Genomic DNA, 26344 nt, shown 5'->3' on the forward strand with positions numbered 1-26344 from the left:
TGTAAACCTTAATTGGGATCTGGAGCTTGAAGGTTACAAATTGTCTTGGGTGGGACAGAACCTTCAATCCTGTGTTTTGGTTTTAATGGATGCCCGCAGCCTGTGTGGGTACACAGATGTGCAGGGCCGTTATATACCCAAGCCTGAAGGAGCCTCAGAGCTCCCATTTTGGAGACAGGAGGTCTCAACCAGGGGTTGAGGTGCCCCGGCCAGTAGCCAGGACACAGGTCTTGTCCCAGGAGTCAAGTCGGCTCCTTTCAGGGTGTCAGAAGAACACCTACCCAAAGACCAGGAGTGGGCACTGCAACCACAGGCTGAGGGAGCAGACAGAACCAGGAGAGCTAGACAATACAGTTAGAGGGACTGGTAAGAAGAGCAGCGGTGCTGTTGACGGGGAAGCCGGGCAGCTCAGCATTTTAATTAACAGCTGATGTGGAAGAACCCGTGCATGGGCAACTGATGTTTATATGAACTTTCCATTTTGTTCAATAAAAGTTGGCTGCCATGCATAAAAAAATACTATTTGAATTTGCGCAACTCATTGGAAAAGCACCTGCCACATGAGGATAATCACCCCAACAGCACACCTGGAACGAAGGAAGGTAGGTATATTCTTTACAGCATATATAATTCCTCCAGCATTTGTTTTAGATTCTCTTTTTCCTACATCTCCTGGTTCTTTCTATCAGTCTCCCGTTGTTTCCCACTTGTACTGTTTGATTTTTCTCTATTCGATCCTGTCATTTACAACTGCGAGCAAAAAAACCCTTTGTTATACCTTTTACTTCTTAGTAAACTGGACACTGAATTGCTTATTTCTAAAACATCAACAATTCCAGGAATCAATTAAAGCTTTGACTACTTCCCCAATTGACCCTTTTTTATTATAAAAGTTCAAGTTAAAGCCTGGAAGATGAGGATATAATGACTGGCAATAGCAAAGAGCTTTCTTTGTAAGTTTGTTGCCCTTTTCAGTGTTATATTCTTTGTTTAGCATTTTTGACTTTCACCTTGATTGTCCTAACCATACAATGCCCTGTTTGTGTTTCATTGAAAACACTTAACATTTAAAGCCTGGCTGCACCCAAATGTTAGCGAATAGGAATCTATTGTACCATCTCTCTACAAAGGGCTAAATATAAATACATAATCCTAGTAATGTCTTATTGATTTCAGACATCATTTAGCCCCATTGTGCATATCTTATGTATTTCACTCCTGCATGTCACTTCTTATGATGTCATCTGTGTCTGGACAAGGACAAGTTGCAGCAAAGAGAATGGATGTTCGAAAAATGTAATTTAAAGAAATGTTCTTTTGCTTGATCTGCATGTCAGCTCCCAGTCGCACTACTGCAGAATGCTGAATTTTGTTTCCCTGTATTCAGGTAAAAATTATGCTTTGTCGAAGAACACAAAGGAAAGGAAAAACACAAACTTTTTACTGATAAACCTTTGGCATTCATAGTATCATGGCACCTCCACGAATAAGCCCATTTTGAGTGAATGAGTGAAGTCTTGGCCAATAGCGTGATGTATATCTAGATCAGCCGTGTTCAACCATAGTTCCATGGGACTCTAGGGTTCCTTGAGCAATGAGTAATCTGTCTATCAGATAAGTAACCACTTACACCAATGGTCTTTTTGATTATCTGTAAAAAGGGCAATTTTTCCCACAGACCACCAATATAAGGAACGTTCTTCGCTCTGACCACAATTGTAAGGAGCGTTCTTGTCAGAAACCATGAATCAGACGGAGACAGAAGTACAATTAAATCACACTTGTTTATTAAATAAAAAGGTAAATAGAAAAAGCGTAGTCAAAGCATAGCCAGAGTCCAGTAACCGGATAGAGCAGTCAGAAAGGCCAGAGTTCAATAACCAGATCGGGTAATCAGCCAGGCCAGAAGTCAGGGATCCAAGTAGAGCAAAAGCAAGCAGGATAAGGAGCCAGAAGGGATGTCAGCAAGCCAGTCTGTAAACAGAACCGCAGGAGATGGTTTCTTGTGATGTGACCAAGGCGAAGGCAGAGGTGAAGTGAGCTGGAAGGCTTTAAGTAAACAGGTCAGACGAGCATGATCAGGAACAGCTGGTAACTGTGGAGAGAGATGAGAGCTGGCAATTAGCCGACAGCTGAGCAGCCAGCCCAGAGAAGGAAGGGCTAAACCAGCCCTGACAGTTCTTTCTTCTAACCAACTATGTAAAATGACCCTTCTCTAATTGACCACTGATTGAAGAGGGTCCTTTTCCCACTGACCACCAATCTAAGGGGGCCTTCTCCAGTAACCACCAATGTAAAGGCAAAATGTCAATCATAACCCATGTAAGGGGCACTACAATGACGATTGATATAGGGAGGATGCTTTTCCACTGGCCATCAATGATCAGTTCTCACCGTCCGCATTTCTTTTCTGGCTAATATTAGTTGTAATAATTATTTCATCATGTTTCCATATGGAAAAACCTTGAATGTCAAACATGCTAACTATACCACATTCTTTATTTTTATATTTTAACTGGTTCTTCATTCTAACATACCATGTCCTGTAGATATAGTAATTATTAGAAAGGGGTTCCCTGAGACCCCAAACTTATTTTTAGAGGTTACTCTTTAAAAAAAAAAGGTTGAGAAAGGCTGATCTAGATCAATACATTTTTCTTGGTCTTGGGGCATTTTGGAGTCCAGCCACTTTATTTATCTTGTGGTTGACTGTATACAGAGAGCAGGAACAAGCTCTTTATAAGATGTGCACCTGGTGAGAAGCCGGATTTAGGGGTAGTGTGATTCTATTTAGTTGTCTGCCATTTACAGCATAGCATGGCTGGAGCATCTCATAAAGTCTATAATGCTGTTCACACAGATGTGAGTTTTTCAAGAGATCAATTTGTATCTGCTAATAATCAATATGTGATTCAAAGGAACAGTTCACCAAAAACAGATATTTACATTTTTGGTAGCTCCAGGATAATAAAGAGACTCTGCTGTATGAACAAAAATAAAAAACCTAGCAGATGCAAAGGAATGACTCTTATAACCACATGTCCTGCTGCCCATTTCTCTGACCTTACTACTGTTCAAGAGCTATGGTCACCTGAAGAATCTTAAAAATCTACATTTCTGGGAGTTTTGGATCCCTTTTTCCCTCATGGATTGCTGTGGTTCCATCTGCCAGCTCCTATTCACTGTTATGTTCTGTAGTGTGGTAAGACCAGCAAATGCAGTGCATGCCGGGGGGACCAGACATCAGATACACCCTGAAGTGGACAAAGATCACAGGAATTTGTTGAGGGGCAGGTGAATGTAAAATGTCTTCATCTGAAGGTGGTGTGGCTTTTCTTTTTTTAAAGTTTTTAAACTTCTGACTGTATTTTTTGTCTCGTTTTGCTTTTTGGTGAGGTATTTGTGTTTGAGTTACTGGGTCTGCACACCTTCTGTGGCCATTATGAAGAGTTTCTATCTTTCTATTGGATTCTTTATGTGTTTTGTATTGTGGAGAATGCAGATGCTGGAACATGTATAGGTAGTGTAGACATGTCACTGGAGAAGTGATCGAGGGGGTGTACATCTCACCTAGGTTGCTACACAGTGTGAGATGGTAAATCCAGGATGGATCAGTTTCTCAGCAGCGATATGCTGCTGAATTGTTATTTAATTTTGCCGGGCCTGGGTTTATATGGAATGGCAGGTAGGTTTGGTAGAGGGACCTGTCATTCCACATCCCCCGATCCAGTTCTGGGTTTGGGATCAGGTGAGCTTTGATCCTAATTAGCCTGGGAAGCTAAAGGCTCTGTAGGGTCTGCAGGTGGTTGCTCTCAGCCAGGGAATGAACAATCTGTGTGTTGAAGGAAGCTGCAAGCACAGCCACTGCTGGAGCTAAAACTCACCCTGCGACATCCAGGCGAAAGACGCTGTGTTTGTAAGTGTCAGATAGGTGAGCAGAACCTGTTAGTAAGCGCCCAGCCGGGCTAGGACTTTTATTTTTGTTGTACTTAGAAAGCACGGTGTTGCTGTATATTTTGTTTGCTGGACTGTTTGTACCACGAATAAACGCCAAGATCTGCTTTATAAATTCCAAGTCTGCTGTGAACTGTGTCCAAACACACCCTACCCCGGGAAGATCCCTTACAATTGGTGGAGGTAGCGGGCAACGCGGTTGCTAGGGGCAACGGTGTGGACAGACTTGGCTACAGCTGCTGATGTCCTGGGTGAAAGCTGCAACTACACTCCAAGAACAGTCCAGCAACATGGAGGAGATGCTGAAGCAGTTTATGCAAGTGAGTTTGCAACAACAGCAACGACATGAACAGTCCATGGCTGAACAACAGCAGATGCATAAGGAAGAGTTGCAAGCTTTGCGCCAAAGCCAACAACAACTTATCGAGCACCTGATAGTAATGCGAGAGGCGCCTGTGGTTACTAATCCACCCATAGTGATGGGAGCCGCTCCAGAGATTTTTTTTGGGAGAAGGACTGTGCAGAAAGCGCTGCAAAAGATGACTGCTGAGGACGATGTTGAGGCCTTTCTAACAGTATTTGAGCGCGTGGCTGAGCGAGAGAAGTTACCAGCCGCTGAGTGGGCAGAGGTAATTGCGCCCTATTTAACAGGTGAACCCCAAAAGGCCTACTATGACCTCAGTGAGCAAGAGGTTAAGGACTATACTCGGCTAAAAGAGGAGATACTTGCCCGACTAGGAGTTACTACTGCAGTCCGTGCCCGGAGGGTACGCAACTGGAGCTACAGTCTGGACAAATCAGCGAGGTCCCAGATGTATGACCTAATCCATTTGGCAAGAAAGTGGTTGGAGCCAGACACTTCTACTCCTGCACAAATCCTAGAGAAGGTCGTGATGGATCGCTACCTCCGAGCGCTTCCTACTGACCTGCAACGCTGGGTGGGACAAGGTGATCCTAAGAACGCAAACGAACTTGTCAACCTTGTGGAGAGGTTCCAGGCGACTGAGGACTACCTCCGTGATGTTCCTGCAGCATCTTCACCTCCCCGGAGCGCCAGATCTGTGCCGTCAGCTGGTAAGAGACTTCCATCTATTGGGGGAGTGTGGAGGGGTGCTGATAGAGGGAAAAGGGCTCAAGTGGTGTCTCAGGGACAAAAGACTGGTGATGGTCCAGGGTGGCTAAGGGGCTCTGAAAAGGACTCCTTGCCAAAGAGACCAGGCCCTATCCAGTGTTGGAGATGCCATGAGGCGGGACACGTGTCGGCCCATTGCCCTCTTACCTCTGAACCCATGGAATGTGACGCTAGCCGGCGTCAGTCGCTATTTGCGGAACCATCTTGTGCTGCAGTTCCTGGACTAGAGACTGAACCGCAAATCTGCGATATTACAATCAATGACTTTCCTGTTAAAGCGTTAATGGACTCAGGAAGCCTTGTAACCTTGGTGCATGCTAGCCTGGTGACTGGGGACTTAGAGTCTAAAAAGCATATGAGCGTTGTGTGTATACATGGTGATACAAAAGTGTACCCTATAGTGCTGGCTAAAGTCGGGACTGAACAAGGCACAGTACAATATGAAGTGGGTGTGGTTAAAAACCTCATGCATAATGTAATATTGGGGCGCGATTTTCCTTTATTCTGGGCTCTCTGGGAAAAAAGAAAAATCCCCAAAAGGAGTGAGGATATCTCTAAGGTGGTTGCTTTGTCCACTGTGAATGATAAAAGTGTACAGGATGAAAATGATTGTTTTCCTTTGCAGGTCCTGGCTGGGGAGGAGGAGGCTCCTCCCACTGAGCAAAATATACTAGACTTAGAGGTGTCTAGGGATAATTTTGGGGCTGCACAATTACAGGACCCCACTCTCAAAAATGCGAGAGAGCAGGTTGCTGTAATGAATGGGGTACCTCAGGAACCAGATGCTGAAAAAAGGTTTCCACATTTTTCGGTGACTAATGATCTTTTCTATAGAGTCAATAAGGTTAAGGATGAGATTGTGGAACAGCTTCTGGTACCTAAGCCGTACCGGCGTCAGGTGCTTGACATGGCACATAACCATGTTCTTGGGGGACACTTGGGGACTGACAAAACGCGAGAGAGGGTTCTCCAGAGGTTTTTTTGGCCGGCCATATATGATGACATTAAAAAATACTGTGAGTCGTGCCCCACATGTCAGGTTAGTGCCCCAGTGTCACATTTTCGCAGTCCTTTGGTTTCGCTCCCTATTATAGAGGTGCCTTTTGAGCGTATTGCCATGGATTTAGTGGGTCCCATTGTAAAGTCAGCTAGAGGACACCAGTATATTTTGGTAGTCCTGGATTATGCGACCCGCTATCCTGAGGCTGTACCCTTAAGAAACACTGCATCTAAAACAATTGCACGTGAGTTGTTTTATATGTTCTCTAGGACTGGGATCCCCAAAGAAATCCTAACTGACCAAGGTACGCCATTTATGTCGAAAGTAATGAAGGAATTATGCAGACTATTTAAAATCTCACACATCCGTACCTCTGTGTACCACCCCCAGACGGACGGATTGGTGGAGAGATTTAATAAAACTTTCAAACATATGTTGAAGAAAGTGGTGGCAAAAGATGGTCGTGACTGGGATCATTTATTACCCTACCTCATGTTTGCTATTAGGGAGGTGCCCCAAGCGTCCACAGGGTTCTCACCATTCGAGTTGGTCTATGGTCATCACCCTAGGGGTCGACTAGACATTGCAAAAGAGACATGGGAGAATGAGTCCACCCCATACAAGAGTGTTATTGAGCATGTAGCACAAATGCAGGACCGTATAGCCACTGTAATGCCCCTGGTAAGGGAACACCTCCAGAGGGCTCAAGAGGCCCAAAGTAGAATTTACAACCGGTCCGCAAGAATCAGGACATTCAACCCAGGCGATAGGGTCCTTATACTAGTCCCCACGGTTGAGAGTAAATTCTTGGCGAAGTGGCAAGGTCCCTATGAAATTGTTGAAAAGGTCAGTGAGGTGAACTACAAGGTGCACCAACCAGGTAGAAGGAAGCCTTTCCAAGTTTATCACATAAACTTGATCAAGCCCTGGAAAGACAGGGAATCCTTGGTGGCGACAAATACTGTTAATAATTTGTCACCACCAATCCCTCCAGTCAAGGTAGGTGATACTCTATCAGTGTCACAGAAACAGGAGGCTCAGGAATTTTTACAGAAAAACAAAAACAAGTTCTCTGACCTCCCAGGGCGTACCCACCTCATCCATCATCACATTGAAACTGAGCCTAGAAGCAGAGTAAACCTTAAGCCCTATAGGATACCCGAGGCACGTAGGGAAGCCGTATCTGCCGAGGTAAAACGTATGCTTGCTCTGGGGGTAATTGAGGTGTCACAGAGTGAATGGTCCAGCCCAATTGTGCTAATCCCAAAGCCCAATGGAACTTGGAGGTTCTGTAACGATTTCAGAAAGTTGAATGAGATCTCCAAGTTCGATGCGTATCCTATGCCCAGGGTAGATGAGTTGATTGAGAAGTTGGGTAACGCCAGGTACATAACCACCCTCGATCTCACAAAGGGCTACTGGCAGATTCCACTTTCTGGTGAGGCTAAAGAGAAAACTGCATTCTCCACCCCTGATGGCCTATTCCAGTATGTAGTGATGCCATTCGGGTTACATGGAGCGCCTGCAACTTTCCAGAGGTTGATGGACTTGATTCTGCGACCACATCGTGATTACTCAGCTGCCTACCTCGATGATGTGGTCATTTTTAGCCCTGATTGGGAAAGTCACCTCTGTAAGGTACAGGCCGTGTTGGATGCCATAAGTGATGCGGGGTTAACCATAAATGCCGAGAAGTGTGCTCTAGCCCTAGAAGAGGCCAAATATCTAGGCTACATTATTGGGAGAGGGTTGATTAAGCCACAGCTAAATAAAATTGAGGCAATACAGAATTGGCCTAGACCCCTGACAAGGAAACAGAATAGAGCTTTCCTGGGTATTACGGGGTATTACCGTAGATTTGTGCCGAACTTTGCCTCAGTTGCTGCTCCACTAACTGACTTGACAAAGGGCGGAAAGACAGCAATGGTCACGTGGACCCCAGAGGCCGAGAAGGCTTTCCAAAGCCTTAAGTCTGCCTTGTGCCAACCACCTGTCTTAGTTACCCCCGATTTCAGGCGAGAATTTCTGGTCCAGACAGATGCCTCTAACACAGGCTTAGGTGCAGTACTCTCACAAGTAGTGAATGGTGAGGAGCATCCAGTGACGTACTTGAGTAGAAAACTAACCCCGGCCGAGAAAAATTATGCCATTGTGGAGCGAGAATGTTTGGCAGTAAAGTGGGCCCTAGAATCGTTAAAGTATTACTTGCTAGGCAGGAAATTCAAGTTGGTGACAGACCATGCCCCCCTAACATGGATGAAGTTAAACAAGGAGAGAAATGCAAGAGTGACTAGATGGTTTCTCTCCCTACAAAACTTTAATTTCACTGTGGAACACAGGCCAGGGAAATTACAGGCAAATGCTGACGCATTGTCAAGGGTAAGTTGTCTGTGGGGACAAAAGGCTCAGCCCTCCGGTCTGAAAAAGAGGGGGGGGATATGTAGACATGTCACTGGAGAAGTGATCGAGGGGGTGTACATCTCACCTAGGTTGCTACACAGTGTGAGATGGTAAATCCAGGATGGATCAGTTTCTCAGCAGCGATATGCTGCTGAATTGTTATTTAATTTTGCCGGGCCTGGGTTTATATGGAATGGCAGGTAGGTTTGGTAGAGGGACCTGTCATTCCACATCCCCCGATCCAGTTCTGGGTTTGGGATCAGGTGAGCTTTGATCCTAATTAGCCTGGGAAGCTAAAGGCTCTGTAGGGTCTGCAGGTGGTTGCTCTCAGCCAGGGAATGAACAATCTGTGTGTTGAAGGAAGCTGCAAGCACAGCCACTGCTGGAGCTAAAACTCACCCTGCGACATCCAGGCGAAAGACGCTGTGTTTGTAAGTGTCAGATAGGTGAGCAGAACCTGTTAGTAAGCGCCCAGCCGGGCTAGGACTTTTATTTTTGTTGTACTTAGAAAGCACGGTGTTGCTGTATATTTTGTTTGCTGGACTGTTTGTACCACGAATAAACGCCAAGATCTGCTTTATAAATTCCAAGTCTGCTGTGAACTGTGTCCAAACACACCCTACCCCGGGAAGATCCCTTACAGTAGATGGAAATTACGGTTGGGAGATCTCAGTATTGAAGTTTCCAAGACGTAAAAGGAACCAAGTACCAACTCCATCTACTGGCCTCTACTAAAAACTAAAATTTCTCTTTGACTAGTCTCAGCATGATTGAGTTGCCTGCTCGATGCTTGTAGAGAGAAATCATGTTGTATTGTATTGCTTCTATCTGTTTTAGTTACTTTCTGGTCAACACTGAGCTGTTAGATACTAAACACAGGGGAAAGTTTGGAGATGTACGTCACCCGTGTATCTTCCCGCTGTGCATGTACTGGCAACTTGAAATGATGCTGTGAAAGGAATACAGACAGGAGATTGTTAGCAACTATTCCTTCTGTCCAGGTTTTAATCTATTGGAGGAAGAATCTAAGGCCTGTTTTTTTTTCCTTTTCTAATACTACCATCATTTCTCATTGTGTCCTCTAATACAAGACTGATCAATCCCCGAACCCTAAGGTTGGAATACTCTGGGGCAGGAATATAACTTTCAAGTGGTTCTCAAGTGGTTTGGCCTCATGCGCACTGGATGTTTTTTCAGCAACTTCTAATAGCATCTGGGGTTTTTTTTTTTTTCCTGGCTCTAAACGCTCCTGCAGGTTAGCCTATGTGTCCATCCACACATAGGGTTTTAGGCTCTATGCACACTGGGAGCTGAAAAAAAAAGATGCAAAAATGCTAGATAAAAACGTTTTTCTGTTTTTGTGCCGGCGTTTTTCTGGTGATTAGCAGTGTATAGCGTGTTGTTCAGGAGCGGATGGATGCTCACGTTCTTAACAATCGATGACTCATCAGCTGTCAGCGGGATTCTCCTCTGACAGCTGAATGTAAACAAAATAATTCAAGAAAATGTGTAAAGCCAATCCATTCCAGGCTCTTTGGGTCTGGTACGGATTTTAAGGGGAACCCCATGTCAAAAAATTATATAAATGGTGTGGTGGGCCCCCCTAAATCCATATCAGGCCCTTATCTGAGCATTCAGCCCAGACCGCCAGGAAAGAGAGGGGGATGAGCAAGTGCCCCCCCTCTTCCTAAACCATACTAGGCCACATGCCCTCAACATGGGGGGGTAGCTATGGGGCAGGGGAAGGCTCATGTTGTTAGGGACAGGGGCCTCTTCCCCACAACAAGGGGGTCTCCAGTTCCCCCATTTTAATGAGTATGGGGTACATACTGTGACTGAGTATGGGGTCTACCCCCAGATTCCCTGATCGATGATGTCACAAGGGGGTGGGGTCACCCAGTGGCGTAACCAGGTGGCTCCACCCCTTAGTTTATTAAGCGGCAAAAAAGAAGCGGACCTGTAAAACAGCGGGAATCAGTGATGGGTGTGGACAGCTTCTTTTTTTTTTCAGGTCTGTGAGAGGTTTTGTTTTTATTTACATTTGTTTAATAAAAGACTTGTCAAAAACTGGCTCTGCATTTTTACTCAGTTTTGGTGAATGATTAGGGGTACGTATCCCATACTCATACACATATGGGTGGGGCCAAGGATCTAGCGACCCTCTTGTTGAAGGAGGCTTCCAGATTCCGATAAGCCCCCTATCCGCAGACCCCCACAACCACTGGCCAGGTTTGTGGGGAAGAGGCCCCTGTCCCCACCAACATGGGGACAAGGTGCTTTGGGGGGGAGCCCCCCTGCCCCAACAAACCCCCAGGTTGAGGGCATGAGGCCTGGTATGGTTCAGGAGGGGGGTTGTGCTCGCCCCCCCTTTTCCTTGCCTGCCAGGCTGCATCTTTGAATAAGGGTCTGGTATGAATTTGGGGGACCACTCTGTTTTTTTTTTTCAAGTTTTATTGCTGGAATCTTTTGTTTACATTCAGCTCTAAGCATGGAACCCCGCTGACAGCTAATGAGTCATCCATTGGTAACAACGTGGTGGCCGGATTGTTGGCCCACTCCAGCCCCTCACCAAAAAAATTTAAGTCAGCAGCTACAAATACTGTAGCTGCAGACTTTTAATTTTAGGAAACGTACCTGTCCAGGGATCCTGCAATGTTGGCCCCCCAGCCATTATTCAATCCGCTCTTGGGTGCTGCTGCTGCCATTCCTTGTAAAGAAAACTGGCTTCACAGCCGGCTCCCTACTGCATACATGTGAACCGTGCCCTGCTTTTTGAATGGCCTGGCGGTGGAAGGAGGAGGGGCACGGAACCTCTGGGGGACCTCACCTCCCAGAAGTGGGTAGGTACCCAAAAGGTGCCAAATGTGTCAGCGGAGGGGGGTAGAGCTCCGCTTTAAGGACACCAGCAGCCACCCGCTAACAAAAAAAAGTGCTGGGCACCGGTGCTTAGCAGCTGTTAGCAGAGTTCAGGCATATTTAAGCTCTTTCAGCATTCTTTTCTGCCTGCAAATTGCTCCCAAAAACTGAGACCATTTTGTTTATTTTCTACTCCTAAATGCTAAAGCTTAAAAAAAGCCTCTAGAATAAAAGTGTGTGCATGGACACATAGGATAACATTTTCTTCTAGAAGCAGAGAATAAAATGCTGCTGCTAGGAGTTTTTTTTAAGCTAGTGTGCATGAAACCTTATGCCGCGTACACATGATCAGAAATTCGGCCAGCAAAAGACTGATGAGAGCTTTTGGTCGGAAAATGCGATTGTGTGTATGCTTCATCAGACTTTTGCTGGCCGAAATCCAGCCAGCAAAAGATTGAGATCAGGTTCTCAATTTTTCTCAAAAGTTCTGATCGGAAATTCCAATCGTCTGTAGTAATTTTGACGCGCAGAATTCCTACGCATGCTCAGAAACGATTTGACGCATGCTCAGAAGCATTGAACCTAGTTTTCTCGGCTCGTCGTTGTGTTGTACATCACCTTGTTCTCGACGGTCGAAAGTTCAGCGAACTTTTGTGTGACCATGTGTATGCAAGCCAAGCTTGAGCGGAATTCCATCGGAAAAAACATCCAAGATTTTTCTGAAGGAAAATACGATCGTGTGTACGTGGCATTAGAGGAGTTTAGAAGCAGAAAAAAAACTCACTGCCAACGCATCCAGAAGCAACAGAATTTTGGCAGAAAAAATGCTTGATGCTTCTAAACCTGCATCTAGACAGGTCTAGTGCTTGAACATTCATTCATTTCAAGGGCCAGCATAAATTATTTTTATGGCCAATGAAATTAACTAATGTTAGCCTAGTTTAAAGGCACTTGATGCCTTTAAACTCTTCTAAACTCGTTACACACTTTTACAGGCATCAAGCACTTTTTCTGCCAAAATGCTGCTTTCGGGAAGAAAAGCTTCTAGAAGAGTTGGCAAAACGTCCCATGTGCATGAGACCTTTTGTAGAGATAGTGACTTAATTGAGTTAAAATCCCTCCATTATTTGTCTGATATACTGTACTGTATATCTGATGTTTGTGATACATTTAACTTCCATAAGTTTTACAGTAAACTTTTTAGTTACCTTCTAAGGCTAGGTTCACACATGTGCAGCCCACGTTTGCTTGGGCGCAACAGCCCATTCATTTGAAGGAAAGAAGTCCCTGCACTACTTTGGAAAAGCTGCAAGTACTGCACGGCTCCCAGTGCGGGTGCAATTTCCAGTGCCATTAGGATTAATGACACCTGCCCACAGGTCCCGCGTTTCACTGTGCGGGTGGTTGCAGCTGCGGGTATTTGTGCGGGTTCCGCAGTGGCACCACCCGCACAGGTGTGAACCTAGCCTCAGCCAGTCTTTCTCAGGCTTTTTTTTTCTATAATATTTTTTTAATTGACTAAAAAACAAAAAAGATACAAATAATGTGCAGGATTATTTTGGAAACAGTAGTTGTGAGCAAGGTGGATTGGCATATAGATTTCAGGCACCATAAACAAAGTATGACAATACATCAAAATTCCTTGTCATTTAAGCATTACATAGAAATCTCCAATAACATAGTCTATTTGTTAGTAATTGATATCATTCCAAATGATTCCATTAAATAACCAGAGAAAGGATAAAGGGGTATGGGCATAGGAAGTGCCTGGTGGAAGGAGGGTTAGAAAGAGGGAAAAGTCTGAGTCAATATATGAATAGAAGGAAGATGAAAGCTCCAGGAGGGATATTCAATGGATTAATTGACCAATAGTGTTACTATGTGTATACTATCAATCTCAATATCAGTGACTGCAGTGATTCCTTGAGTAGGCCTAGGAAGTATCATTTTCTGTCATTTGTGGGGAATAGTAAATCTAGTACGTCCATATTTTGTGAAATTTTTCATATTTTTCTTGGCTTGTGAATAGCCATTTTTCTGCGTCCATAATTTTATCCACCTCTGCTTCTTATTCCATGTCCAACAGGGCATCTTTCCTGTTTCCACGGGCAGAGAAAAAGTAATGTTGGCAATGTTTAGAAGGTGTGGTAGTACTCTATTTTTATAACCTTTTATTAAAGATTATCGTGGTATAAAAATGTGCAATGCCTCATTCAATAGTAATGGAAAATGGGGATATTTTTCCTAACCACGGTGTGATTTTTTTTTTTTAAATGCCTGGACAATACCACCATTTGTGCATAAAATGTGTACATCCCCACCAGCATGTTGGAAGAGAGCCAGAATACATGACAGCTAGCTTTTGTTTGGGTTTTATACTAATTATATACAATTTATAGCAAGATTCTTGTGTTTTTATGCTTATAGAAGAAATGTGAGACAAGGTGAGAATTTTACATTTTCAGTAGTGTGGAGATTCAAAATTGTAATTCTTTTACCCATTCCTCCAAGATCAGGGTCCTTGAGATGAGTGTGAATTTAATATTAATTTGTATATTAATGAGATAACCTAAGGAGTACTCAAGTTGCCTATATACATTCTTGCAAATACAGTAAGGGTATCACACTTTGTGGGGTCTGTTCACATCTTGCGCAAGTAGCCCAATAGCCCTGTGAGAGCTATCAATTTTAATCTGATCTGGAGCATGCTCTCCAGGGATACTGCAAAGTTGTAACAAGATCTGTGAACGCTGTAGCTTCCAGAAAACCTTTGATCCTAATGTTCTATTAGGGTTTTCATAGTCATCTACCTGAAAGATCAATTCCCCTATTTGTAAATCTTGCTTTAATTAATGTCTTGAGGTGTTGGATAGTGCCCAAGTGTGTGGTCTTCTCTTTAAAGCTGTCTACCTCATATTTAAATGTGTTTTCAACCATGGCTATTAGTTGAATAATGTTTGCTTTGGTAGGGAGCATAGGCATATGTTCTCTAATGTCCCAATCCTGTGCTAGGTCCTCAGGTTTGGATGCTGCAGACATGTTGCCAGTTGAAGCAGGGGAATTAGGAGAGTTATTGTCCCGTACCTGTGGGTCGGATGAAGGAGACACCATTCTGCTTGTGGCCTGTGTTCTCTATGTGCAGTTCCCAAAATAGGAAGATAAGGTGCTGGCGGTGGGTGTAGCAGGGTGAAAAGGTTAGTAGGGTCTGCTGTTTTCCTGGCATGGCCAGGGGCTAAGCTCGTTCAGACCATGCCCCCCCCCCCCCTTTCTCAGCCTTTGTACTGTGAAGGAAACCTTAAATTTATGCTCTGGTCTTAGGAAAATCCTGCTATATCTACAGCTTATGGCATATTAGTCACACTACATAGTGGATTTTGGTAAAGCGGCCTCTGTACACTAGTAGCCAGTGGAATAATTGCCCTACTACATGGATGGAAAGTGAAGTGCCCCATACATAGGAGGGACAGTGGTAAGAATGCTCCATAGATTGCTGGTTAGTAGGACAAATGCACCCTTTACAGACAGCTGACATGGTCATTGGTGTTAACAGTTATTTCCCTCTGTTGAATGGAGTTATTCCAGAAATATGTGGGCACCATCATATAGGAGATCATTCCACTATTGTTTATTGCTCAACAAACCCCCGGCAACCTTTGGAGGAACCCTAGCTAAGGAAGGCAGCTGTAGTTGGTTGCTGTGATGTTGTCTTGACTTTTTGGAGAGAGTTGGCTTTTAATTAACATCCGTTCATCCTATTCCACATTTCCTTCATTTTGGGCAGTTATGAGCTGGATCAGCACCTGTTCTTTGTTGGGGCATGAGCGGTGTGGATCGAAGGGGCAGTCTCCCAGAAGGGGATGCAGAAAGAAAAAGAAAAACCAGCAAAGGTTTTAACCCTTCCTCACTCTTTCCTCCCAAAGATTTGTGTGGAGTTTGGTTTTAATATATAAAAATCAAGCATTATTTTTCAACAAATAATGTCAACTATGGGTGGACACTGAAGAGGCAATTGCCCTCTAAATTCTCAGGGACACTTCAATATAGACTTTGCAAACTCTATTTCATTTTCATGCAGTCGCCTTACCCACCTGCTACAATTTCAATAATGTAAAATCCAAAAAGCTTAGCAAGCCTTCTGAGAAGCCTGTGGGACATTCAACCTTATAGACATCCACCAAAGTGAAGGATTAGGTTTGGGTAACGTTAATTTGAATTTTTAGGCCACTTCTGGTGAAAAGGGGGTTAAAAGGCCTGAAGTTTATTCCAAAACCCGCTGCCATTAGGAGTTGGGCAGCGTAATGATTGTGGCTGGTGCATGGGGTCATTGTGATAAATACCACTGTCACATTAGAGAAATAGCCTCTTTGTATTCTGTCTCACTGCAGAATCACCCAGCTAATGTTCCTTTCTTGGATATTCTAAAGTCTGCGTAGTAGTAGGAAGGAAAAAAAAAAAAGACCTGTTGTGAAAGCCAGCAGATCTATTAGTCGTATTTACAGTGCTAAAAACAGATTTTGCTTTTCATTATTGCGATTATGACAGCAAACAAAAGATGGTTGTTCCTAATTAGATCTGTGTACGATGCCAGGGAAGAGGCCTGTTGTGTAAGATTGTGCTGCACAGCTATGTGTGCAGAAGGGGGATGTTAATCATTAGAAAAAAAACACGTTCTTTTCCCTCTAAATATTTATGAAAATGTCTCTTAAATATGCATTAAAAAGGTTCTTCAGTTTATTTTTTATTACTTTGCTAAAAAGGGAAATGATCATGTTTTTTCAACATATACAGTATGTGAATGTGATCAGTTTACTACTGGTATAAATAGCCTTACCATATTGTGTTGTTTAAAAACCTTGTTACCGTGGAAGGTTTTTAATTGGATATGAACATTTGAGCAGTCAGATTTCACTAAATATGCAGGCTCTGTTCCCTGATTTGTAGTAGTTCCTCTTCACATTCAGCAATGCCAAAGCAGATCAGCTCCCCCTGCCCTTCCCTCTCTGTACTGACTCAGCAGCTCAGCTCCCCCTGATCTTCCCTCACTGCAGTGACTCAGCAGCTCAGCTCCCCCTGATCTTCCCTCACTGCAGTGACTCAGCAGCTCAGCTCCCCCTGCTCTTCCCTCTCTGCAGTGACTAAGCAGCTCAGCTGCCCCTGCCCTTCCCTCTCTGTAGTGACTAAGCAGCTCAGCTCCCCCTGCTCTTCCCTCTCTGCAGTGACTAAGCAGCTCAGCTCCCCCTGCTCTTCCCTCTCTGCAGTGGCTAAGCAGCTCAGCTCCCCCTGCTCTTCCCTCTCTGCAGTGACTAAGCAGCTCAGCTCGCTCTACTCTTCCCTCTCTGCAGTGACTCAGCAGCTCAGCTCCCCCTGATCTTCCCTCACTGCAGTGACTTAGCAGCTCAGCTCCCCCTGATCTTCCCTCACTGCAGTGACTCAGCAGCACAGCTCCCCCTGCTCTTCCCTCTCTGCAGTGACTAAGCAGCTCAGCTGACCCTGCCCTTCCCTCTCTGTAGTGACTAAGCAGCTCAGCTCCCCCTGCTCTTCCCTCTCTGCAGTGACTAAGCAGCTCAGCTCCCCCTGCTCTTCCCTCTCTGCAGTGGCTAAGCAGCTCAGCTCCCCCTGCTCTTCCCTCTCTGCAGTAACTAAGCAGCTCAGCTCGCTCTACTCTTCCCTCTCTGCAGTGACTAAGCAGCTCAGCTCCCCCTGCTCTTCCCTCTCTGCAGTGACTAAGCAGCTCAGCTCCCTCTGCTCTTCCCTCCCTGTAGTGACTAAGCAGCTCAGCTCCCCCTGCTCTTCCCTCACTACAGTGACTCAGCAGCTCAGCTCTCCCTGCTCTTCCCTCTCTGCAGTGACTAAGCAGCTCAGCTGCCCCTGCCCTTCCCTCTCTGTAATGACTAAGCAGCTCAGCTCCCCCTGCTCTTCCCTCTCTGCAGTGACTAAGCAGCTCAGCTCCCCCTGCTCTTCCCTCTCTGTAGTGAATAAGCATCTCAGCTCCCCCTGCTCTTCCCTCTCTGCAGTGACTCAGCAGCTCAGCTCCCCCTGCTCTTCCCTCTCTGCAGTGACTCAGCAGCTCAGCTCCCCCTGCTCTTCCCTCTCTGTAGTGAATAAGCAGCTCAGCTCCCCCTGCTCTTCATTCTCTGTAGTGACTCAGCAGCTCAGCTCCCCCTGCTCTTCCCTCTCTGAAGTTACTCAGCAGCTCAGCTCCCCCTGCTCTTCCCTCTCTGTAGTGACTCAGCAGCTCAGCTCCCCCTGCTCTTCCCTCTCTGAAGTGACTCAGCAGCTCAGCTCCCCCTGCTCTTCCCTCTCTGCAGTGACTAAGCAGCTCAGCTCCCCCTGCTCTTCCCTCTCTGTAGTGAATAAGCAGCTCAGCTCCCCCTGCTCTTCCCTCCCTGTAGTGACTAAGCAGCTCAGCTCCACCTGCTCTTCCCTCCCTGTAGTGACTCAGCAGATCAGCTGCTTTTCCTTCTCTGCAGTGACTATATTTTGAAGTCATAGACCAGGAACATTTTTTATGTAAATTATTGTAAAATTTCCTTATCTCTGTATTTGTTTTAGGTTACTGATTTATAAAGCATTAAAACCAAAGAATGAGCATGATAGCAGTAAAACTAACATCCTCAAAGTAGCAGGTTCTATACTTCTATGATTTAAAACAACTGCTATAATTTGTTGCACTTCAGCCACATGAGAAGTGCAAGGTTTTAAATAGGTTGGCTAAATCAAAGGTATAGCTATGGTAGGTGAGGGTGTGGGAGGCATGGGCACAGTCAGTGGCTAAACATTTTCCATCCAGCTCAGCTGATTATTAAATTAACTTTTTTTTAAGCAAGATGGTCCCACCAGGGCCACCCTCATGTTCAATTTTGGTCAGCTCAGCAGAAATCTACCATGTATGGCAAGCTTAGACTTGCCTTTTGAACACTGCGCTGTCATTGATTTGCAACAGTGACACTCTCAGGCTCACCCTGCACAAAGATTTTCCAGCTTGCCGGACCACGTCTAAGGAGTGGGCATGGAATGTACCTGTGTTTAGGATCATACCATAGATCAAGTTTTCTAAAGTTATTAATATCTTTAAATACCTACATATTACAGTCTGCTCACTTGTATATTATTGTCCAGCATTGAACTACCTTTTGAATGGATATAGCTAGGTTTCAGAGGTCCAGTTCACCCAGGAAGGGAATTGGGCTGGTTCTGCTCCCAAAAAGCTGTACTGTTATTTCATAACTTATGAATTACACTGGGATTATTGATTCTACCAGGGGAGAGACAAAAATGTGCATTGCTAAAGACTTCATTGAAGGTATTTAGAATGTGGGGTATCTAGCAGGATGTCTGGCTGCTTTTTCTGATTGCTCAAGCTTACAATTTTGATAATTTTGCAAGGGCCCCTAGACTGAAGTGTGGATTTGGGTAATAGGCTTGAGAGGTCATGAAGGTCCATTGGCCCATCCTCTGATGACGAAACGCATTAGGGAGTGGCCTAGAAGTGATGACATCACACACATCTAACCCCTACCCAGCGGTATTGTACGAGACGACAGCCTGCTGCACCTTCCATCGGCACTATACATGCTGTTTACTGTCTGTATTGAGGTAATTGTTAGAATAAACACTTTGAATTTCTAATGGGCTTCACTATGGTAGTTTTCTTTTCCTATTTCGAGTTACCATATGAGATCTGTGATCCTTTGAAGGCCGCTCTCCCTCCTTGGATATCCAGCTGCTTTTTGCTTATTTGATCATTATAATTTATGGTCCTGCGAATCTGGTAAGAGGCTTGCCTGTGAGGGTGTTGCTGGTGACGGATCCCTTTATCTGTTTACATATGCATGGTACACTTTCTGGATGGATTGATTTACCTCACCCATGGACTTTTCACTCATTATGGAATGATTATTATTATTGTTTTGCTAGTGATTATTGTTATTATTGTGCTGCATATTTGTCTTTTTTGCACATCGTCATATTTTCACTTTATTATACACTCGGTTGTGTTTTAATGCGTTACTTGTTGTCTTTTTAGGAGGGGTTTTGCAGTTTATATGAGTTTTTGAGCGCTGCTTATATAGTCTTTTTTTTATTATATTGGCTGGTATCACAGTTTTAATAAGCAGCTGCACCTATGTCTCTTCTTATGACAAAATGGCAGGGGTGACTTGGGACCTGAACAACATGGTTGCCTGTTCGGGTTGCTCAGTCCGCATGCTCATCACAATAATTACAGGTTGATAAGATGATATAAATCAAGCTGTTTTCTTTTATCTGTATATCTAAAAAAAAATTGTTGAAATAACTGCACACATTCCCATTAAATATTACCAGCTGCAGTGCAGAACAGGACTAAGTATGTTGTCACCAGGGTCTCATGGCTTTTTGTAACACCTCTGACCATTGTACGAGACTTCAAATGAATAAAACATTGCCTGAGCTTGTACAGAATGTCGACTGTAAAGCTGATTAGGTGATTTTGTTTTATCCATGCATTTGTAAAGAATTGTGCTGATACAGGCACTCATATTTATGTGCTATATATACTCGTCTCTGACTTGCTGGTGACAAGTTATTTTCTGGCATTGATATATGTTGTGTGCTGTAGGTCTAAGTAAAAATATAAAAGCTAAGCACACACAATAATAGACCCGCTAACATGAATAGTTCAGTGACTAAGTCCTCGTAGCAGCGAAGAGCCAAAAGTAAGGCTCCTATAAATAGCGTTGTGCAATAAGATGGTAATATAGGAAGTGTGCAGTGTTTGCATGTATGCACCCATAATGACCTCATCACATCCTACGCAAGGAATATGACAGGTGTGAGACTGCAAACAGCTGGGAAATAAGGATCTATAGGGATCCCGAAGGAGGAGAGTTATACTAAGAGGCAGTTAGACAGGTGCTGAAGACAAATTTGTAAAACAATTGGTTTTAATGTGAACCTGTCACAAAAATAAACTTGCGGCTGTCATCCTGAACCTGACCACTTTCTAATGCAGGGTTTCTCAACCAGGGTTCCATGGTACCCTTGATTTCCTCCAGAGGTCGCTAGGGGTTCCTTGAGCAATGAACAAGTTCTGCCTCCCAAATAAGTTCCTACTGACACCATTGATCTTTTTAGCTGTCCAGAAGGGGGGAAATTCTTCCCAGTGACCACAAGTGTAATGCCGCGTACATACGATCGGAATTCTCGTCGGAAAAAGCTCTGATGGTTTTCCCGACGGAATTCCGACGGAATTCGGCTATAAACTAAGTCCTTAGACAGAAACACCCAAAATCCTTCTTACAGCATAAACCCACCCTGTGCCCACGGAATATTAAATGCCAGATGGCCACTTACCGAAAATGTAGAATCTCTATTACGGAGATCAGACCAGCACAAATAGGAGGGATCACTCAAGCAGGGACGTCATCTTCAGACATCCATCCATCCATCTGATCCTCTCCTCCACTCAAGGCTTCCAAAGATAAATCAGGGTTTCCAAAACACTCCGTGGCACTTCCGTTTGGGGGGCAAAGACTTAAATTATGGCCTGTTCTTATCTTTATTAGCTGTCCCCTTGTAAGTCTGTTTGAAACAAACTTACACAGAACAGCTAATAAAAAAAAAACAGCAATACACATAAAATTGCATAGCAAAATTTTACTAAGTTACAGTGTAACCAAATCCCTGGCCTTGTTACTTGGCACATGTAAAGTATAACGGGAACACAATTGGATCTTCAGTGGAGAAATAGACTGCAGTAAAAAATCTGACAGAAATTTTCTCCATCAAAAAAACCTTTTTGGAAAGTGTTCATTTGAATTACCTCCAGGGGATAGGTTGTCTATACATTTTTTTTTACTTGCATTCTCTCCCGGACAGAGCAGAATTGTCCACCCTTTGTCAAGCTGTAAGGCCTCTGTGAAGGCTGACCAGTCTCCTGCCTGATCTCAGAGCTGATGACACACTCTCCAGGCCACTGAAAGAGGTTAAAAATATAATTAACAAAGCCTTAAAGCAGTTGTATACCGCTGGAAGTTTTTTTTTTTTTTTCTTTATGTATCGCATACTAGCACATTATGTGAAACTTACCTTAAAACAAAGCTGTTCCGTCTTGCTACTGGGATTCACGTCACAGTGCTCGGAAGGAACGGCACCCGTGGCCGTTCCTTCAGAGTGCATGCGCCAGTGATGTCACTGGCTGCATGTAATGTATATATCTCGTACACGTTTAGGAGATATTTACACTATCTAAAGGTAAGCCTTATTTTACCTATAGATACATGTAAGCAGAGTTTACTTCCTCTTTAAAGGCCAACTTCAGGTTGTCTCCAGTCCTGTAACCCCCTACCACCCCACCCCACCCCACCCCACCACATTTTTTGTTAGTACTAATTTCTTGTATATATACTTAGTTCAACTGTCTTTTCTCCCTGTCCTGAGGCTACTGGACAATGCCCAATGGTGCATTTGTTTATTTTTCTGAATTTTTCAATTTATTTTCACCTGTTGATCCTGTCAGTAACACAGTCCCTGTGCCTTGTACTGCATCTATGGATAAGCAATATTGTCAACCTGGGATACAAAGTGCTTTAGACTTAGGGGTAGATAAAATTGAAAATGTGGCGCTCACCTTATTGTTGGCAGGATCAGCAGGCAAAACATTTTTTTTTTTGTTAGGGTTTACAAACTTTTTTGTTTTGTTTGCTATCTGTATACTATTTGAGACATTTCTGTTCACTTCCTGTCCCAGAAACAGAAACCCAACAGCAAGTTAGTTGAAATCACCAAAAGGGTTAATTCCTTTTTAGAAAATTGCACCAGGAACAAGTGCCCCTATTAGAAGATTTCCACTTACCTCCTGTTTGGGGGGCGGGTCTAGAATTTTGAATTTCCCCTAACTTTCTTTCTTTATAGTTACGTAGTTGGTAAGGTTGAATAAAGACACCAGTCCATCCAGAGTGAGTGTCTACAATTGTCCCTATCCCTGTACATTGCACACATCAGCCCCTACCCTCAAGGAGCCCACAATCCAAGGTCCCAATTCATGTACTAGGGCCAATTTTGGACAGAAGCCAATTAACCTACCTGCATGTCTTTGGAGTGTGAGAGGAAACCAGTGTACCTGGAGGAAACCCACATAGGCACAGGGAGGACATGCAAACTCCAGACAGGTAGTGTTGTGGTTGGAATTTGAACCAGTGACCACGTTTTACTGCTAGGGGAGAGTGCTAACCACTACACCACTGTGTCCCCCCATTATTTGTATGGTTGACAATGGTCAACCATACAAATAAAAATGTCAATCTTTCCATTGGGTACTCAGACAGCAATAACAAAATTAAAATGGAAAAACACAAACAGGAGCACTACTATTGAAATTGGGACACTTGCTTTACTTATGTTCCATTCGATGGGTATGCTGGTTCTATCAATATTAGATCTATTAATATATCCCGCTGAGACCTTTTAAACCCTGAAAACTATTTCTAAGCCCTGATGAAGGGGGAGTGAGTTAGCCCATGGAATGCATTGGCTGTTTCTCATAATATTATTAATAATGTAAGTGATTGAACTCTTTCACCACTTAGTCTGATTCTCCTATTTGTATTTTTACACTTTGGGGGAGATTTACTAAGTGCTGGTTCACACTACCGCGACTTGTCAGGCGACTTAGCCGCCTGACAAGTCGCGCTCCGTTCTGTACTACGGAACCGTTCTAATAGGAGCGACTCAAGTCGCTCCGACTTAGAAAAAGGTTCCTGTAGTATTTTCGGGGCGACTTCAGGCGACTTGCATTGACTTCTATACAGAAGTCATTTTGCAAGTCGCCGCTGAAATCGTGTGCAGGTCGCGTCTGTGAGACGCGCTGCAAGTCACGTCGCCCCTGTGTGAACGGGCACTAAAGCTAGAGCACTCAGAGTCTGGTGCAGCTGTGCATGGTAGCCAATCAGCTTCTAATTTCAGCTTGTTCAATTAAACTTTGTCAATAAAAGCTGGAAGTTGATAGGTTTCTATGCAGAGCTGCACCAGATTGTGCACACTCAAGTTTTAGTAAATTACATTTTGGGTAGCCAACTGAAGAGGAGCCATCCTTCATGTGAGAACCCTTATTAATTTTTTGAACAAATATGTTTAGACGTCTCAGGATATCTTGTTTTGGAGCAATACAATTTTATGGTGCCCACTGGCAGGTGACGTGTGACTCACATGAGGTTCAGAGTATAATTTGCATTTAGTCTTCACCAGAGCCCCTGATGATGTTGATGGACTGGGAACCGTGGTCCCAGTTTCTTTGCAGAAAACTGGCAGGGGTTGTGGCCCTCAGGATAACCTTCTAAATTTGGGTAGCTGGAACAAAAAGGCTATGGTGAGTAGACTGTTGTCAGGTCAGGCAGAGGACTTGGCAGGCAGGGGAATACTCAGACTCAGTCAGGGATCATGGCAGGCGGTGGACAAGGGTTGGGGCTGGCAGAAGAAGAGAGGAGTTAGGTCCGGGTAACGGTTGATGCAGGAGGCAGGTGATGGAGTAGCCAGGTCCAGATATGGCTTAAGGCAGTATGCGAGATAGTAGTCAGGTCCAGGCAGGGGCCGAGGCAGGCAGCAGGCAAAAGAGCAGTTACTTAAATTGCCTTCAACAAACAGACAAGTATTAGCCCTTGTACACACGGTCGGAGATTCCGACGGAATGTGTCCGATCGGACCGTTTTGTCGGATAATCCGACTGTGTGTGGTCTACATCGGACTGTTTCCGTCGGATACTCCGACGGACCAAGTTTTCCAACTTGTTGGTAACATTTTCTGACAAAATGCTCCGATCGGACATACTCCGATCATGTGTAGAGAGTTGCGATCGGACAAAGTGCCACGCATGCTCAGATCAAATTCCTACACCAAAGCTATTGTTTACTAGCGTGAACGTAGTCCCGTCGTAACGAAATAACGTAATCACGTCGGATTTTCCGACAACTTTGTCCGACCGTGTGTATGCAACAATTTCGGATAAAATCCGTCGGACGAAATCCGTGGGATTTGGTTGTCGTAATTTCCGACTGTGTGTACAAGGGCTTATAGTGCTTTAGCTCTGGGGAAACAGTTGATAAGACACAGCACCAACCACTTCAAAGGCTGACTAGAGAAACAGGCCAGAGAACAGGCCCAGCATCTTTTCAGGGTAAGTCCTGGAGATATTGGAGGTCCTAGGAATCCTGGAAGACCTGGCCGGGATCCTGTGAGTACTGTAACAGAAAAAGGTCTAACTCTTTCTCATTCTATCCAAAACTTGGAAAAAAATATATGTATTTATTCTAGAGAAATACTTTAAGCTGTCAGGCATAGCGCTAAAAGCACCCATATGGCATCTTCCCGTGGCTTAGTAATAATTGATATATTATGTGGTTTATCAGGGCAAGCCTACTCAGAACCACACCATAATGAGCTGTCATAATATTTGCCTTGTCTCAATATTTAAGTTTTGGTGCCAGAGGTTTTCATCCTTTGGATGATGCTGCATGGTGGAATACACAGATATCCTATAAATAAACATTAATATATTTGCCTATATTTATGTGACAGAGTTGGCAGACAGCACAAGGAATCATTTGCTAGTTTATACTTTATGCAAGAGATTTATTTTTATAAGAAATCTGACCCTTCCCTGTGTATAATAACGGGCCTCTGGTTCAGACAATGCAGGCAATTTCATTAATTCTCTCAGACGCTATTATTTTGTCTGCCATTGTGAAAGGACATGCTAAATGATTGTACTTTCACTGATGCTACCATTGTAATTGAAACAAAATTATATAAGTTTTGCTATTATTTAGCTAGCGGAAAGGTTAGTGTAACAGAATGGCTAGGAGGATATGAAGCAGCCTAAACGCACAGAGAGGAATTTACTTAAAGAGGAGTTTCCCTTAAAAAAAACTTTCCATAAAACTTTCCATAAAAAAATACAAACAAATACTGCAGCTGCTGACTTTTAATAATCAGACACTTACCTGTCCTAGGGTCCAGCGATGTGGGGGAACTAAGCCCCACTCGTGTCTTTCTCCTCTTTATGCATTAAAATGAAAACCTTCTGGTTGCAGCTCCCCAGCCCCCCCCCCCCCTTTACTTACCTGAGCTCTATCTCAATCCAGAGCTATGCGTGAGAGCACAGGCTCTCAGCTCTCTCCTTCCTCCTAAGCTGCTTTTGATGTCAATCACAGCCAGTTAGAAGGGAGCGTGGGTTGGGGCTGAGCTGTGCTGCACTCTGTGTATCAATGGACACACAAAGCACGGCTCAGGAGCAAGCCTGTACAAGTGCACCCATAGCAAGAGGCTTGCTCTGTTGGGCACTCGGTGGGGGGAGCCATCAGCATCGCCAGGGGGATCCCGAGAAGAGGAGGATCAGGGCTGCTCTATGCAAAACGATTGCGCAGAGCAGGTACATATGAGATGTGTATTATTTAACCACTTAAGCTGGAAGATCTTACCTCCTTCATGACCAGGCCATTTTTGCTATTCGGCACTGCGCTATTTTAACTGGTAATTGAGCGGTCATGCAATGCTGTACCCAAACAAAATCTATAAAAAAAAAATTCACACAAATAAAGCTTTTAGTGGTATTTGATCACCACTGGGTTTTTATTTTTGCGATATAAATGGAAAAAAGACCAAACATTTTGAAAAAAATAAACAATATTTTTTACTTTCTGCTATAAAACATGTCCAATAAAAAAAGATGTCAAATCACATTTCTTCATAAATTTGGGGCAAAATGTATTCTGCTACATGTCTTTGGTAAAAAAAATAAAAAATCCCAATAAGTGTATATTGATTGGTTTGAGTGAAAGTTCTAGCATCCACAAACTGGTATATTTATTGGAATCTTTTTTTTTTTTTTTTTTTACTACTAATGGCTGTGATCAGCCATTTCACACTGAACTGATGCTAGGGTGGGGGGCAGGACTGAATAACTGCCACTGACATCACCAGTGATACAATACAGTAATCAGTAAGAATACTATACACTGTCACTATAC

The 26344-nt window shown here is 44.0% G+C and overlaps 1 protein-coding gene and 1 long non-coding RNA gene across 3 annotated transcripts in view; one reads left to right on the top strand and one right to left on the bottom strand.

Moving 5' to 3' along the window:
- SGCD (sarcoglycan delta) overlaps positions 1 to 26344 on the top strand; it is a 1108439-nt gene that overhangs the window by 93394 nt on the left and 988701 nt on the right. The window lies entirely within an intron of this gene.
- LOC143963176 (uncharacterized) lies at positions 1766 to 20916 on the bottom strand. The gene is made up of 2 exons (XR_013270901.1): positions 20676 to 20916; positions 1766 to 2095 (listed from the first exon to the last, which is right to left on the bottom strand). It is a non-coding gene; the product is annotated as an uncharacterized LOC143963176 (long non-coding RNA).

This window comes from Lithobates pipiens, unplaced genomic scaffold (assembly GCF_037356315.1).
Source record: "Lithobates pipiens isolate NorthernLeopardFrog02 unplaced genomic scaffold, aLitPip1_a1.2 Scaffold_8, whole genome shotgun sequence".
Taxonomy (NCBI): domain Eukaryota; kingdom Metazoa; phylum Chordata; class Amphibia; order Anura; family Ranidae; genus Lithobates; species Lithobates pipiens.